Genomic DNA, 5,000 nt, shown 5'->3' with positions numbered 1-5,000 from the left:
CTGTGACGGCCTCTACTGGCCTGGCACCATCTGCGGGCCATGGCCCCGTTCAAGGGAGACTTGGACCGTCACGTGCGCCCCGGCAACGAGGCCGGCCCGTACGCCACAACTCCCATAGGTGCCGCGACACAAAAGTGCGCGGCGGGATTCGGCGATGGGCTTTTCCCTGTTCGCTCGCCGCTACTAAGGGAATCACGGTTGTTTTCTTTTCCTCCGCTTATTAATATGCTTAAATCCGGCGGGTAGTCCCGCCTGATCTGAGGTCGGAACGTATCGGTTTTTTTTTTTTTTTAAATTACACGGCAGCCTGCGGTCCGCGCTCCGCCCGTACGGTGACCGTCCGCGTCCGCGTCTCGGAAGCCGGAGAGGTCCGTGGACTCTCAGCCGACCCGGCCGCGCTCTCGCGCGGCGGGCGGACGGGGACGTGCCGTTTGACGACGCGAGAACCCGTGACTGTTTGCCGTCACAACTTGGGCGGACGACCGGAGGCGGCCGCGCGAGCGCGGTTTTCCACGGTCGAACCGCCAATCTCGCACCACCGGAGCGGCCGACGGGCGGGCGGACAGTCCCCGGGAGGACTGCCGCCGCCGTCGGACGCCTGCCGGCGGCGCATCGGTCTGGCCGAGTATCCGGTATACGACCCTCAGACAGGCGTGGCCCGGGACCCGCGGGTCACCGAGGCCGCAATGTGCGTTCGACTGGTCGATGTTCGTATAACCTGCGGATTACACGACGACGCGCAGATAGCTGCGGTCTTCATCGATCCACGAGCCAAGTGATCCGCTGTTCGGGGTCGGGTGTTTTTTTTTTGTCGACGAAACTTCTACCGGCCACGCGCCGTGCGCGGACGCACGGCGGGGCCCGTATGGTCTTTCGACGTTAACCATCTTTCGGTCGACGCTCGGTCGGGGGTCGCGGCGCGCGGGCGGTCGGCGAGCTAGTCGCGAGCGCACGCGGCCACGGGGTCGGATTAGGCGCGCGCGCGAGACCGGCAAGTGCTGCCGGTACCGCGGGCCCGTCTCTAATGATCCTTCCGCAGGTTCACCTACGGAAACCTTGTTACGACTTTTACTTCCTCTAAACGGCCGATTTCGGTCATCTTCGCGATCGCGCGACGACCCAGCCCCCGAGGGGGCCGAATAACGCGCGTCCACTCCGAAGACCTCAATGCGACCGTTCAATCGGTAGTAGCGACGGGCGGTGTGTACAAAGGGCAGGGACGTAATCAACGCGAGCTGATGACTCGCGCTTACTGGGAATTCCTCGTTCACGTGGAAAAATTGCAAGCCACGATCCCTAAGCACGAAGGAGGTTCAGCGGGTTACCCGGAAGCCTGTCGGCCCAGGAATGTTAACACACGCTGATTCCTTCAGTGTAGCGCGCGTGCGGCCCAGAACATCTAAGGGCATCACAGACCTGTTATCGCTCAGTCTCGTGCGGCTATTTTCGTCCGCCGCCTGTCCCTCTAAGAAGAGTTTAAGCTCCTGGGAGCCGGCGGTAGCCCTAGTAACGTATCGTGATCCGCCGGCGACGGCCGCGAACACGGCGCGCTTCACCACGGAGCCCGACGCACGACGGACGCGCGCCGACCGGAGGTTGCCCCCCGGCCGACACACGCCCGCCGCACGCCGGGACGCGGATGGCGCGGCCGCGCTCGACGACCGCCGTGGACGACGGGCGAACGCGTTCGGGGATACCGGGCCGAGCCGACGGGTACGCGAACACGGACGGCCGAAACCGCCCGCGCCGCGCACACGCCGACCCGGGGTTACCCGCCTAGTTAGCAGGACAGAGTCTCGTTCGTTATCGGAATTAACCAGACAGATCGCTCCACCAACTAAGAACGGCCATGCACCACCACCCACCGAATCAAGAAAGAGCTCTCAATCTGTCAATCTTTCCGGTGTCCGGGCCTGGTGAGGTTTCCCGTGTTGAGTCAAATTAAGCCGCAGGCTCCACTCCTGGTGGTGCCCTTCCGTCAATTCCTTTAAGTTTCAACTTTGCAATCATACTTCCCCCGGAACCGAAAAGCTTCGGTTTCCCGGAAGCTGCCCGCCGGGTCGTTAATGAAACGCCGGCGGATCGCTAGCTGGCATCGTTTACAGTTAGAACTAGGGCGGTATCTGATCGCCTTCGAACCTCTAACTTTCGTTCTTGATCATACGAGAACGTACTTGGCAAATGCTTTCGCGTCAGTTCGTCTCGAGACGATCCAAGAATTTCACCTCTAACGTCTCGGTACGAATGCCCCCGCCCGTCTCTGTTGATCATTACCTCCGGTCCCGAAAACCGGCCCGGCGGGACGCGCGGGCGACTGGCGCCCGCGGCCCGGCGGCCCGCGCACGGAAACGCCCCGGAGGGCGATTTCGCGCGCCCGCGAAGGGCGGAGATGCGCGGGACCGAGGTCTTGTTCCATTATTCCATGCGACCAGTATTCAGGGCCTTTTGACGAGACGGCCGTGAAGCCGCCCCGCCAGATTTGAGCCTGCTTTGAGCACTCTAATTTGTTCAAAGTAAACGTGTCGGCCCGCCGACGGCAATCGGTGAAGATCACCGCGCAGCAAGATTGGAGTAGGCGGCCGCCGTCGTCGAACCCCGACGGCCGCGCGACGCGTGGCCGCGCGGCGCGCCGGAAGCCCGAGACACGTGTCCGCCTGCCGACAATACGTCCGGCCGACGTGCCGGTAACTAACACCCCGAGACGGCTGACGAGCGCGACGACGACCGCGCCGACGGGACACGTGGTCCCGCGACACGGCCGGCCGCGACACGACGGACCGCCAGGGTGGTCCGGCACCGCCCAGACACAGATCCGACTACGAGCTTTTTAACCGCAACAACTTTAATATACGCTATTGGAGCTGGAATTACCGCGGCTGCTGGCACCAGACTTGCCCTCCAATTGATCCTCGTTTAAAGGTTTTAAAGTGTTCTCATTCCGATTACGGGGCCTCGGATGAGTCCCGTATCGTTATTTTTCGTCACTACCTCCCCGTTCCGGGAGTGGGTAATTTGCGCGCCTGCTGCCTTCCTTGGATGTGGTAGCCGTTTCTCAGGCTCCCTCTCCGGAATCGAACCCTGATTCCCCGTTACCCGTTACCACCACGGTAGGCATGGAACCTACCGTCGACAGTTGATAAGGCAGACATTTGAAAGATGCGTCGCCGGTACGGAGACCGTGCGATCAGCTCGAAGTTATTCAGAGTCACCAGGTCTTTGCGCGGGCCGCGATCGGGACGCGCACGAAGCGCGCCGCGACGGGCCGGTTTTGATCTAATAAAAGCGTTCCTCCCGCGAGCGACGCCCGAGGGCGCCGCGACGGTCGGAACTCTGTCGGCATGTATTAGCTCTAGAATTACCACAGTTATCCAAGTAACTTGGGTACGATCTAAGGAACCACAACTGATTTAATGAGCCTTTCGCGGTTTCACCTTAATGCGGCTTGCACTGAGACATGCATGGCTTAATCTTTGAGACAAGCATATGACTACTGGCAGGATCAACCAGGGATCTCGGTTTTACAACAACTGCGTCCCGTGACGGATCCCCGCGGCGACGCCGACCAAGGGGCGACGACGACGCGGACACTCGTCTCGGGACGCGTGCGTCCGAGCGCCGGTCCGCCCGTGGGCAAGCCGACGCCGAGGAAGGTCGAAACGACCGTGACCGGTATACGGTCACGGCGCACGACCGACCGCGGTTCGAGTGGGATACGTGCGCGGACGGGCGCCCGTAAACCGCGCGCTTCGGTCGACGCGAGCGCCGCACTGAGCACCCGCAGAACGCGGGGCGACTGCGGCGGCGGTCGCGTGCGGAAGACCGAACACACGCGGAGAGCGAGCGCTCGCCCGACGCGACGTGACCCGTGCGTTGACGAGAGTCGGGGTTAGCGCGTACGCCGTCCGTTTTCAGCGGACGGAGAATTACCGCGCTAGCGCCTCTCGCCAGGTTTATAACGGCCCCCAGCCGAGATCGTGGGGGAAGCCGGGACGCGACGCGAAGTCCGTCGTCCCGGGGCTTCGCCCCGGCGACCGCCGGGCACGGCGACGATGGCCGGCCGCGGCGGGAATGTTTTGGCGTCGAGAGCTCGTAACTTGCGGAACGGTAACGGGAGTCGTCATCGATTTTTGAAAAAAACGATTTGCGCGTCGGAGGCCCACCGGAAGGCGGGCCTGCGACGCCGGTTGAGTTTTGCCACTCGGCGTGCGAGATGGGTCGGTCGCCGAAACTTGGACGGATACCATCGAAGGGCACCGGATTGCTGACCATTCCGAAGACTGGGGCAGACCGGTGCGCGGCGATGGACGCGTCGGCTTCGGCGTCGCCCGTGGCTTTGCTGTCGTACGTGATTGGCGATCGGACGCCGGCGGAACGCCGACGACCGAGTCGCTCACAAATTTACAAAATCTCGAGTTTCACAATGTGCGACGGGGGTGTTCACGCGTAGTGGTACACCCGGGTCGAAGGAACTTCGCCATCACCGTGCGTAGCGGTTAGGCGAGAATCGAAAATCCGTCAATCACCGTGCGTAGCGGTTAGGCGAAAATCACAAAATCCGTGCGTAGCGGTACGGCCGCGGATAAAGGATTACCGATTTAATTGTCGCGGACACCGGTGTCCTATAGTACTCGGAACGTACGACGTGAACACGTCTCGGGTACGTCGAGATCGAACCAACGGTTAACGAGTTATTGCACACGGAAAAACTACGTTCGAAAAGTTGAATTCGAAATCGTGTCGACGGACATCGCCGGGGCTGCCGTCATGTGCACCACCCCGGCACCGACGAATAACCGAGGACGTCGAGTGAAAAAAAAAAATCGAATTTTCACACACGGTGGTCCGTGCGACGGGACGGTACGGCGGGCGCGCAGCTCGGCGACGGTAATCACCCCTGTAACGTCGCGGTCAGCGCAGAAATTCTACGCGGTAAAGGTTTTCGGCAAAGGGGGATATCCCTGGACAACGACTCTGCGGTCTGCCCGTGATGAACGGTACGG

General features: G+C 61.7%; 2 non-coding genes across 2 annotated transcripts in view; both read right to left on the bottom strand.

Annotated features, from left to right (window-relative positions):
* Positions 1-266, bottom strand: part of LOC132953420 (large subunit ribosomal RNA) — a 4,194-nt gene extending 3,928 nt beyond the window's left edge. The window contains exon 1 of the ribosomal RNA XR_009665629.1: positions 1-266. This exon is cut by the window's left edge and continues 3,928 nt beyond it. This is a non-coding gene — a ribosomal RNA (large subunit ribosomal RNA).
* Positions 267-637: 371 nt separating this feature from the next.
* LOC132953419 (5.8S ribosomal RNA) lies at positions 638-795 on the bottom strand. The gene has a single exon (XR_009665628.1). It is a non-coding gene; the product is annotated as a 5.8S ribosomal RNA (ribosomal RNA).
* Between the last annotated feature and the right edge of the window lie 4,205 nt (positions 796-5,000).

The sequence above is a fragment of the Metopolophium dirhodum genome, unplaced genomic scaffold, assembly GCF_019925205.1.
Source record: "Metopolophium dirhodum isolate CAU unplaced genomic scaffold, ASM1992520v1 scaffold34, whole genome shotgun sequence".
NCBI lineage: Eukaryota > Metazoa > Arthropoda > Insecta > Hemiptera > Aphididae > Metopolophium > Metopolophium dirhodum.
Note: the sequence above shows the minus strand (reverse complement) of the source record. Positions and strands in the feature narration are given on the sequence as shown.